The sequence below is a fragment of the Garra rufa genome, chromosome 23 (assembly GCF_049309525.1).
Source record: "Garra rufa chromosome 23, GarRuf1.0, whole genome shotgun sequence".
Classification (NCBI taxonomy): domain Eukaryota; kingdom Metazoa; phylum Chordata; class Actinopteri; order Cypriniformes; family Cyprinidae; genus Garra; species Garra rufa.
In genome coordinates this window covers 789,354-802,142 of record NC_133383.1, presented here as the reverse complement: position 1 = coordinate 802,142, position 12,789 = coordinate 789,354, and the positions used below count along the sequence as shown (strand labels likewise).

The window sequence follows — 12,789 nt, the reverse complement described above, 5'->3', positions numbered from 1 at the left end:
GATTGTTTGTACTATTTGGAGCAATTTACTCGTGGACAGCCACGAGACCTGGTGCGTAGTTGTCAACATATGGCTCCTGAGCGTGGTTACACTGTAGCAAAGAATCTTTTACAGGAACACTTTGGCAATGAGTATAAAATTGCTACTGCTTATATTGAAAAGGCTCTTGCTTGGAAACCCGTGAAGTCTGAGGATGTAAAATCACTGCAAGCTTATGCTTTGTTCTTGCGTGGCTGTTGCAATGTAATGGAGGAGCTCCAGTACATGCAAGAAATGGATATGCCTGCAAACATACGAAGTGTTATTTCTAAATTGCCATTCAAGTTAAGGGATCAGTGGAGAATAACAGCTTATGACATAATGGAAACATGCAACCGCCGAGCTTGTTTTATGGACTTGGTTAAATTCATAGAACGTTATGTCAGAATTCTTTCAGACCCCTTGTTTGGTGATATTCAGGAGTCATCGCTTGGTGTCACTGGAACCAAGACATTGACCAGATTCAAGTCACAGCCCAAGGAAAGAATGAATGGAAACTCTTTCGCTACTACAGTGGCAAACATTGACTCACTTTCAGGAGCCATGAGTTCAACATCGGATTCAGGAAAGGCTGACAAGGTTGATTGTATATGTTGTTCTAATACTCACTCATTGGAGGAGTGTGATCAGTTCAATTCAAAGAAGCATAAGGAAAAGATCTACTTTCTTAGAGAAAAGGGAGTTTGCTTTGCATGCTTGTGTATTGGGCACATGAGCAAGGATTGCAAAAGGCGTTTGAATTGCAAAGTTTGTCATCAATCTCACCCTACTGTGCTTCACATCAAAAGACAATCAGCAGTTGTGAAACATGCGACATCGGATCATAGGTTAGTTTCTTCCAAAACATGTGGGCATACAGGGGTCGGTAAGGACCGATGTGCATTGTCCATTCTCCCAGTGCAAGTTAAATCCATCAAGGGAAACAAGGTCATAAAAACATATGCATTCTTGGATCCAGGTAGTTCAGCTACATTCTGCTCAGAACAGCTTATGCAGAAGCTGAATATCTCAGGTAAACCGGTCACATTTCTTCTCAGTACAATGGGGCAACAAGCCATTGTTCCAGCTTATTCCTTGACTGGTTTGGAGGTGTCCAGTCTGGATGGCAGTAACTTTTATCAGCTTCCTGAGGTGCTCACGCAGCAGAAAATGCCAGTAAGTGGGTGAATGACGGATAAGGATTTAAAATGTGAAAAAAAATAAAACTGGCAAAAAATTTAAATGTTAGGACTTTCTATACTTATTACAGTGTTGTGTACGTAATGCAATGATATTTACACATTTCAAGAATGTAATTAACCATTTTTTTTGATGAATCAGATCTTTTTCCTCATGAAAATGTCATTCCTGGGTAACGTAATGAATTTTTAAATTAATTACATTTCTACCATTGTTGGCATATACAAATGTACTGATCTCCATATTTGGAGCTCAACAAACAATTAGTGCTCAGAAAACTACATTTTATTCACAATTAATATAATCAATTTGGGATTTCATATAGGCACAGGCTCATTTTTGGCTGCTGCTAATTCAAAATTCAGAACCAAATAAAAAAAAAAACTGGAAAATGTTTAAAAATGTTTTCCAATAAAGTAAATAAGACTTGTTTTATCATTAACTCAACAAAAAACTGAATTGTGTAATCTAACACACAAATATGGGTTAAATGAATTGCCCGTGTCATTGTTAGCCGGAATGACATACTGTTAGACGGAATGACATTCTGCAATATTTTTCAGGATTACCATAAAAACCATCATCAGTATAATTTTTCTTTCCAACACTCAAACTTGAAACAAAGTAAGATACACTTGACAGTTGCAAAACTCACAGTTTTTAATGATTTAAAAAAAGTACAACCGGCTTTTTGGGAACTGGTCTTGATTTGTAGTAGCTACACACAATAATAATAATAATGAGTATTAGATGCAGGTTGTAATCACACCAATTTCATTACAATCGTATTTTCTAAATATTACAGTAAATCTGTAAAATTATAATGCTTCATAAACAATGGCCAGGGGTATAGTGTATAATGTGTAATAACACATTACACCGCTAAAACATTTAGGCTTATTGAAAATGAGTGTGAACCTATTTCGATTAAAGGAACACTCCACTTTTTTTGGAAATAGGCTCATTCTCCAACTCCCCCCGAGTTAATAAGTTGATTTTTACCGTTTTGAAATCCATTCAGCCGTTCTCCTGTTCTGGCGATATCACTTTTAGCATAGCTTAGCATAGATCATTGAATCCTATTAGACCAATAGCATCGCGTTCAAAAATGACCAACGAGTTTCCATATTTGTTGTATTTAAAACTTGACTCTTCTGTAGTTATATTGTGTACTAAGACCGGTGGAAATGCAAAGCTGCGAGTTTCTTGGCTGATAAGATTAGGAACTACACTTCCATTCCGGCGTAATAGTCAAGGAAGTTTGCTACTGTAATATGGCCGAAGCAGGCGGAGTTTTATCAGAAATGAGTTCCCAGCTAGTTTAGCATTTGCACATGTGCTGCGTGGTATTACTGCTCCTGCTACAGTCTTATTACGGCAGCAAACTTCCTTGACTATTACGCCGGAATGGAAGTGTAGTTCCTAATCTTATCGGCCTAGAAAATTTAAGCTTTGCATTTCCACCGGTCTTAGTACACGATATAACTACAGAAGAGTCAAGTTTTAAATAGGACAAATATGGAAACTCGTTGGTCATTTTTGAACGCAATGCTATTGGTCTAATAGGATTCAATGATCTATGCCAGGGGTTTTCAAACCTGTCCTGGAGCCTCCCCTGCCCTGCACATTTTGAATGTCTCCCTTATTAGGCACACCCAATTCAGGTCTTGCAGTCTCTACTAATGAGCTGATGATTTGAATCAGGTGTATTAGATGAGAGAGACAAGCAAAATGTGCAGGGCAGGGGAGGCTCCAGGACAGGTTTGAAAACCCCTGATCTATGCTAAGCTATGCTAAAAGTGATATCGCCAGAACAGGAGAACGGCTGAATGGATTTCAAAACGGTAAAAATCAACTTATTAACTCGGGGGGAGTTGGAGAATGAGCCTATTTCCAAAAAAAGTGGAGTGTTCCTTTAATATTTCAAGTTTGCTTGTTACTGACACATTATTGTTCCACTGAATCATCACCATAATACCTTGCTCTCTTTTTTCCAAGATACTCAGCCCTAGCTTCTGCATCTGTGTTTATTCTGGCTCTGAACCGTCTCTGCCTCTCTTTATTAGACAGAGGCATCTGGAAGAACAGAATTGACCTTAAAACACCAGAAGCTATACAAAAGTTTTAAAATGGGTAACACTTTATAATAACGGCACGCTATTAATCATTAGTTAAACATGAGTAAACAGTTAATTCACCATTTATAAAGCATTAAAAGACATTAATAAGCAGTTTATAAATACAGCTATAAATGCTTTATTCTTGATTTAAAAGCATATCTATAATGTGTTTAATAATTGTTTTTCCATACTTTAATTTCATACTTGTAGGTAGGCTTATAAATCAAGCATTATGAATTTATAGCTGCATTTTAAATCGTAAATTTATTAATGAATTAACTGTTTAATGATGCTTAAATAATGATTAATAACGTGTAGTTATTATAAAGTATTACCAAATGTGGATATATTAATAATAATGATTACATTATTCATGATTTGACCATTAACATTACAAAAGTTCAATTCAATGATAATTAAATGTGAATCATATGAAATCAAGATGAATGACAGCAAAAATACGGCAAAAAACATACAATTATGTAAATAATGTTAATGTTAATAATATAACTATAATAACTATACCTAAAAGTTTACAAATGTTAATTAAAAACTAGATTGTTATGCCTATGTCATTCTGGATAACGGATGACATGTCCTGGCTAACAGAGTTTTTTTGTTATCCAAGAATGACATGTTGTTATCCAGGAATGACAAAACGGATATTTTTCTTTATAATCAGGCACTAATTTAACCACCTATGGAAAACAACAACTTAGCCATCATCGCTTTAAGGTAATCTTTTAGATCAAATAGATAGTTTTTTTATATAAAAACATTATAAATAGTTTGTCGGTGTTATCCAAAAGGACACATGATATTGCTACAAAGTGCATCAGTGACCGAAAAGGTCAAAATATCATCATTTTAAGAGACACTTACTCACCTTTGCACTTGTTCTGGTGCTCCTTCAGGGTCTTCTTTTTGATACAATATTATGTCACATGACATACCACAATGCATTATGGTCTAAAATGGTCATTGGTGTCTGTTATCCAGGAATGACATTACAGAAATCACAATTTGGGGACAAAAGTCTTTCTGTCATTAAAATTTAATTAAACTTAGTATTATAACCATATTTGCAGGTATCGTTTAAAACATCAATACAATTATGCCCAAGTAGATTTTAAATATTTTTATTTTTATTATTTACATTTTTATTGTATTTTTGTACTCAGATTTTAAGCCGGGACAGTTACCCGGAATGACGTTTTGGGACTTTTGAGCTCAATAGTTCCTTAAAGATTAATTATTTATAATGAATTCTCACAAGAGTAATTGAAGAGGGGAAAGTTGAGTCATTTAATGAAATGCATTTAAAAATGTATACATTTTTAATATTATGAATATGCTTTGGACACCAGAATTGACATGCCACGTCATTGACCCAAGTACTGACAATGTGATAACGTCTGAAGAGTTGGTTAAGTTTCCATACCTATCAAAGGTGCAAATCCCAAGCATAAAGGCAAATGTTGACTTGCTGATTGGTACTAATGCTCCCAAGATATTGGAACCTTGGGAGATTATCAACAGCTGTGGGACTGGCCCATATGCTGTTAGAACAGTATTGGGCTGGGTTGTTAATGGTCCACTGAATGGAAACAGTGGTGTATTAAGAATGGAGCTTCCTACGGTTACAGTGAACCAGATTGCTGTGTGCAGATTGGAGGAAATGTTAATCAAGCAGTACAATCATGACTTCAATGAAAGCACTGTGAAGAAGGAAATGTCAAGGGAGGACATCAGGTTCATGGAAATCATGGATCAGTCAGCGGTACTTCAAGATGGGAAATATTGTTTGAAGTTACCCTTTAAGACCAAAGAAGTCTACCTGCCTAACAACTTTGCTGTAGCAAAGCAACGGGTCCTTGGTTTGAAGAAAAGGTTTTTGAACAACCATGATTTTCACAAGGAATATGCAGGATACATGAATGATGTCATCAGTAAGGGCTATGCAGAACAAGTACCTCAAGAACAGCTACTCTGTGAAATTGGGAAGGTATGGTATATTCCTCATCATGGTGTACATCATCCAAGAAAAAGATCCATTCGTGTAGTGTTCGATTGTGGAGCCACATTTCAAGGAACATCGTTGAATAATAAACTTCTGCAGGGACCTAACCTTACCAGCTCTTTGCTTGGAGTTCTCACTCGCTTCAGACAGGAACCTGTAGCTTTTATGGGTGACATTCAGGCTATGTTCCATCAAGTGAAGGTGGCTGAAGAAGATAGAAATTTTCTTTGCTTTCTTTGGTGGCCTGATGGAAACATCTCTGAGAGACTTGTGGAATATAGAATGACTGTACATTTGTTTGGTGCAGTTTCCTCTCCGAGCTGTGCAAGTTATGCCCTGAGGAAAACTGCAGATGACAATCAGTTTCAGTTTCCACCTCATGTGATTCAATCTGTCAAGCAGAATTTCTATGTGGATGATTGTTTAAAGAGCTCGGCTACTGAAAGAAAAGCTATAAAGACGATGAAGGATCTCATTGCTCTGTGTCAGAAAGGAGGATTCATTTTGGAAAAATGGGTCAGTAATAGTCGTACACTGTTGCAATCTATGTCAGTGGAACAAAGAGCCAAAGACCTGAAGCAGTTGGATTTGGACCGAGATAAACTTCCACTTGAAAGAGCACTGGGTCTACAATGGTGTGTGGAAACGGACTCTTTTAAATTTAAATTGGAGGTAAAACAGCAGTCTCTTACAAGACGTGGCATGCTTTCGGTCATCAGCTCCGTGTACGATCCTCTAGGGTTCCTGGCTCCAGTCATGTTGTCTGCCAAGATGTTGCAGCAAGAATTGTGCAGGAGAGGTTGTGGATGGGACGATGCCATACCACAGGACCTTTTAAGTAAGTGGAAAAGATGGTTGGAGGATCTGAGGTCACTAACTGCATTTACTGTGGACAGGTGCATAAAGTCAGGGGATTTTGGAGATTTTAGGCATGCTCAACTACATCATTTTGCTGATGCCAGTAACAATGGGTACGGCACAGTAACTTACATCAGAATGTTAAGTCACAAGAATCGCATTCACATTGCCTTTCTACTTGGTAAAGCCAGAGTAACATCATTGAAGGCTGTAACCATTCCCCGTTTGGAGTTGACAGCAGCTGTGCTTGCTACTAAGGTGGACACAATGCTAAAGGAAGAGTTGGCCATTCAGTTAGAAGATTCTGTCTTCTGGACTGACAGTACTGCTGTACTGAAGTACATTAACAACGAAGACAAGCGTTTCCACACGTTCGTAGCTAACAGAATTGCAACCATTAGAGAAACAGTTGAACCCTCGCAATGGAGATATGTCAGTTCTAAGGATAATCCAGCTGATTTCGCTTCAAGAGGAATGAAGGTTGGAGACTTTCTGAAGAACAGCAGGTGGCTTGAAGGTCCAGCCTTCTTGAAGTTGCGTGAGGAGTGTTGGCCTATAGACACACCATATCTCTCAATAGACTCTGATGATGCAGAGATCAAGCAAAAAACCACGGTAAATGTCATTAGTGTGAATGAAGTGTCCAGCCCTGTTGACCAACTAATTGCTTACTTTTCTGAATGGAAGAGGCTCAAAATAGCAGTGGCCTGGTTTCTCAAGTTGAAGATGATTTTGTTGAAAAGAATTCGCTTGGGAAAGATGCAGAAAGCTACTAGCAATCAAGACAGCGGTGTACAGCCTGAGGGATCAAGATTCACAGTGATGCCTAAGAGTTTTGCTTTGACATTGGATGATCTTTTAGGAGCAGAAGAAGCCATCGTTCGTTATTCACAGCAAAGAAAATTCAGTGAAGAAATTTCTGCTTTAACATCGGGGAAAGTGACGGTAAATCGGCAAAGTCCTATTTATCGGTTGGATCCATTTTTGGATGATGGACTCTTACGAGTTGGAGGAAGATTGAGTAAAGCAGCCATGCCTGAAGAGGTAAAGCATCCACTCATACTCGGCAAAGATCAGCATATTTCCATGCTTATTCTGAAGCATGTACATGAAAGTCTGGGTCATGGTGGACGAAGCCATACGTTATCCACTGTTAGAAGGAAATTTTGGATTACTAGCTCTCACTCTGCTGTTAGGAAGATCATTTCTAGATGTGGCTTTTGTAGACGCCATAATAGAAGAGCAGCTGAACAAAAGATGGCAGATCTTCCAACAGAGAGGATCCTTCCTGATCTACCACCATTTACCAACACTGGAGTAGACTACTTTGGGCCAGTGGAAGTAAAGAATAGAAGGGTAACCTGTAAAAGATATGGAGTAGTATTCACCTGTATGGCAAGCAGGGCAATCCATCTTGAGGTAGCAAGTTCACTAGAAACGGATGCATGTATCAATGCATTACGTCGCTTCATTAGCAGGAGAGGACAAGTGAAACATCTAAGATCCGATAATGGTACTAACTTTATTGGAGCACAAAGAGAATTAAAGGAGGCTCTGGATTCACTGAATCATGAAAAGATTCAAGGAGTGTTGTCACAGGTTGGAATTCGTTGGAGTTTTAATCCTCCAGCAGGTTCACATCATGGTGGTGTTTGGGAGAGAATGATACGCTCTGTGAAAAGAGTTCTCAGTTCTGTTTTACGTCAACAAAGGTTGGATGATGATGGCCTTCACACAGTCTTCTGTGAAGTGGAATCCATTTTGAATGATCGACCAATTACTAAGCTGTCGGATGATCCTAATGATCTGGAGCCCCTCACACCAAATCATCTTCTTCTTTTGAAAGGAAAACCAGCCATACCACCTGGAGTGTTTGAGCCTCATGACCAGTATGTGAGAAAACGATGGAGACAGGCGCAGTATCTGTCAGATCTTTTCTGGAAGAGGTGGCTACGGGAATATCTGCCTTTACTTCAAGAGAGGCAAAAGTGGAATCAGAAGAAAAGGAGTTTGATTGCTGGAGACATTGTAGTAATTATGGACTCTTCAGCTCCTCGTGGCTCCTGGGCTCTGGGCAAGGTCTTAGAGGTTTTTCCAGATAAGCATGGTCTAGTGCGTTCTGTGAGGTTGCAGACCAAAACTAGTATCATTGAAAGACCGATAACAAAACTTTGTCTATTACATGAAGTGTAAAAAACACAATTGGGTTTATGATATTGTTTGGCTCCTCTGTTTTCATTGTGTTTGAATTGTTATGTTTGTCCATCATTAACAATTAGGGGTCGGTGTGTAGGAGCCAAATATGTGTACCTATAATGACATGTTGTTTTGATCATGGCCACAAAGTGGCGCTGTTAATTTAATTGTGAATAGAGTATATAGGTAGTCTTCCTACTGCGTTAGGTAGGTGTTTGACCCGGAAGGGCAAAAAGGTTTTTGACCGCTATAGCGCGAAGCTGATGTAATGGTGAAACTTCCTAAATGTAAGCTTTGGAAATGGAATTGGATATTGTGCACTAAGGTGCTTTGTGGAGCCAATAAACTATTAATGATGATGATACAACGGAATAGTCTTCTCGTTCATTGACGGTCGGAGAGATTCAAAGAGGAAGTAACAACGTAACATCAATCAAGTAAGAATGCGCGTCAACCTACTAGTCCGGGATCAAACAACTCAGTAGCTTAAAATATTAGATTTAGCTCCTACAGCTACAAATATACCCCAGCGACTTAAGACTGGTTTTGTGGTCCAGGGTCACAAATGTGTGTGATTTTGCGGCATCCTCACGGGACGGTTTTAACATTGGACTACTCGGCGTAGTTACTGCCTTTTTGCTTTGTAAGGCAGTATTATCAAATTATATCTTTTTGTACTAAATTAGTAGCTTTGTTTATTAAGGATGCATTAAATTAAGGCTTTTTATGATGTCACAGAAGATTTCCATTTCAACTAAATGCTGTTCTTTCAAACTTTCTATTCATCTGTGAATCCTGAAAAATAAAATTCATCACAAATATAATGGGACTGTTTTCAATATAATCAGAAATGTTTCTTAAGCAGCAAATCTGTACATTAGAATGATTTCTGAAGGATCATGTGACACTAAAGACTGCAGTATTGATGCTGAAAATTCAGCTGTGCATCACAGAAATAAATTACATTTCAACAGGTGTTCAACCTAGAAAACTGCTGTTTTAAAACAAAACTATTTCACATTTTTATGTTATTTTCTGATCAAATAAATGGCATGTAGCGGCACATGTGAGCAGCAGAAAGCACTGAAGCAGTGAAGATGACAAATCACACCCAGCTACATAGAGCTGCAGAAAGTGCTGAGTGTTCACAAAGCATCGGGCTGATTTCCAGAGAGACCCGCACACATCTCTGAGCTTTCCTTCTCTTACAATGACAGTCTTTATGTGCAGGACAGAAAAGCTTTTACTCTCTGATAGATCACCGGACACTCACTGCACACACACACCATCCATATGAGTCTGTCAAATTTACAGCTGGATAACTGTGTCCTATTGTAAATACATCAAAACTGAATTTTGATTAATATGCATTGCTAAGAACTTCATTTAAGGGTGGTTTTCTTAGTATTTAGATTTTTGCACCCTCAGATTACAGCTTTTCAAATAGTTGCATCTCAGCCAAATATTGTCCTATTCTAACAAACCATACATAATCAATATTTTTTATGCCAGATATCATTAGGATATTAAGTAAAGATCATGTTCCATGAAGACATTTGGTAAACTTTCTACCGCAAATATATCAAAACTTAATTTTTGATTGGTGATATGCATTGCTAAGAACTTCATTTGGACAACTTTAAAGGCGATTTTCTCAATATTTAGATTTTTTGCACCCTCAGATTCCAGATTTTCAAATAGTTGCATCTCAGGCCAAATATTGTCCTATTCTAACAAACCAGACATCAATTAAAAGCTTAATTTTTAAAAAGTGACCCTTATGACTGATTTTGTGCTCCAGGTCACAAATGTCTTTCTAATCTTAAAATGTGAACATTTATAATTAATTTTGAAAACTATTGTTGACTTGGACACCTGTGTTAATCAGTCAAGCAAACAAAACGACCATGTTGATTCATTAGATATATCACGCAATCTTAAACACGCCTGCAGGAAGTGAAAAACAGCCTCATCTATCACAGAATCTCACTGATGCTCAGCTGAGACAGAAATAAGCAAACAGCCTTTATGAGCCTCCAGATCAGAGAACAGAAGAAACAATACAGTCTGAGAAGACCATCACACCTCAGACAGGAAGACAGTGTGTTTATTTACATATATATGTATATACACACACACAAACACGATTTATGTGATCCTGGACCACATAGCATAACCAAAAATATCCCATCACTGTATTTTTTTATGCCAGATATCATTAGGATATTAAGTATAGATCATGTTCCATGATTCATTAGATACATCAGTCAATCACTATCTTAAACAGGCCTGCAGGGAGTGAAAAACAGCCTCATCTATCACGTATCTCACTGATGCTCAGCTGCTCAGACAGAATTATGAGTCTCCAGATCAGAGAACAGAAGAAACAATACAGTCTGAGAAGACTCTCACACCTTACACTTCATACAGGAGTGTGTAAGACAGTTTGTTTATTTACATATATGTATATACACACAAACACAATATATGTGACCCTGGAGCACATAGCATAGCCAAATAAAATACCCTACTATTGTATGGGTCAAAACAATTTTTTACGCCAGATATCATTAGGCCATGAAGACATTTAGTAAATTTTCTGCAGCAAATATATCAAAACTTAATTTGATTAGTAATATGCATTGATAACTTCATTTGGACAACTTTAAAGCCGATTTTCTCAATATTTAGATTTTTTGCACCTCAGATTCCAGATTTTCAAATATTGTCTTATGCTAAACAAACTATACATCAATGGAAAACGTATTTATTCAGCTTTCAGCATGATGTATAAATCTCAATTCCAAAAAAAATGACCATTATGAGTGGTTTTGTGGTCCAGGGTCACACAGGAGTGTGTGTGTGTGTGTGTGTGTGTGTGTGTGTGTGTGTGTGTGTGTGTGTGTGTGTGTGTGTGTGTGTGTTTGTTTTACAGCCTCCAATAACAGACATCAAAGCGTCGCCGCACACATCAGTCAGGTGACATCAAAGGCGCTTCCGTCAACACGCGTTCAATTCACCACAAATTCCCATTTACCCCAGTGTTTACCACAGTATTCACCTCAATGGAGGAGAAACAAACGCAAATCAAGCAGTATAATGAGATGAATGAGATGAAGCCCATCATCAATCAACCGGAGAGACGGAACTGAATCATATTTACCATGAAATGACGCTCTGGACGCTTCAAAACCATCTGATCGCATGAAAATCCATCGAGCCACGCGATATTCCAGCGATCATGAATCCATCAGCGTCTTAAATCTCCACGAATCCATCCAGCAGTTCGGTGTGATGCCTCTAAAGTTCATGTTCTGATGGAGATGAAGAGCAGCGCGTTCATCATCGCCGATAAATGCACCTGCTTCACGCGACACAATCCATCCGGGAGCCGAAAAACGCCGATCATCGGTTGAAGATCAAATCCAACTGATAAATGAATTATAAAAGCCCCTAACGCAGTTTTGTGAAGTGAGCTTGTGTTTAATATCAGATGAGCCGCGAGCCGAAACTCTCCTCAGCGTCCTCATCTTCTGATCTCACACACAAGCGACGCGACGCTCTATCATTCCGCTAACGGAACCTGAGCCAATCACATTACAGACACCGTGCGCTCCGACCAATCATGAGCGACAAAGGGCGGGGCAGAGAATGACGCTTAGGTCCAGTAGAGATCGCGGAAAATCTTAAAGGCGCAGCGCAGTCATGTGCGTTTAATATAATATAAATAATAATGTGTTTATTTAATATATGTGTTTTATTGTTTGCAACAGTTAGGTTTCGACAGTTACTCACTCATCATTTATAATAAGGCAAGGTAAGTTTATTTATATAGCACATTTTATAAATAATTAACATAAAAAGGTAATACACATGATACAAAATAAAATACAAACAAACAAACAGTAAATAAATTAAATGTAAAATATAAATTTATATTTCATGAATAAACATGTGAAAACAACTGAGTTTTTCATAATTCTTTACTGTTAGCTAAAATCCTATTTGATATCAGGTTCCCATTGTGACAACTTACCCCATACAGTGTGATAACATGCCCCTAGGTTTCATTATGTGTTTAATTGTAAATCTTTTTTTTTTTTTTTCCTGGGCAATGACAGTGAAATTTTTTAATAGCTTTTTTTGTAAAAATTAAAATATATATATTGTCAAAAGGTTTGCAAATAAGGGCTTTTCGGTAGTAAATAAGTCATTTTTCACTGTACGCTGTTCTTAAAGGAACACTCCACTTTTTTTGGAAATAGGCTCATTCTCCAACTCCCCCTGAGTTAATAAGTTGAGTTTTACTGTTTTGAAATCCATTCAGCCGTTCTCCTGTTCTGGCGATATCACTTTTAGCATAGCTTAGCATAGATC

At 37.9% G+C, this 12,789-nt stretch overlaps 1 protein-coding gene across 1 annotated transcript in view; it reads right to left on the bottom strand.

The window, feature by feature from the left end:
• LOC141299599 (protein FAM222A) overlaps positions 1-11,928 on the bottom strand; it is a 54,711-nt gene extending 42,783 nt beyond the window's left edge. Inside the window, exon 1 of the mRNA XM_073829972.1 lies at positions 11,576-11,928. The gene's annotated coding sequence lies outside the window, so the exon portion shown is untranslated. The remainder of the gene's footprint in view (positions 1-11,575) is intronic.
• Positions 11,929-12,789: the final 861 nt, after the last annotated feature.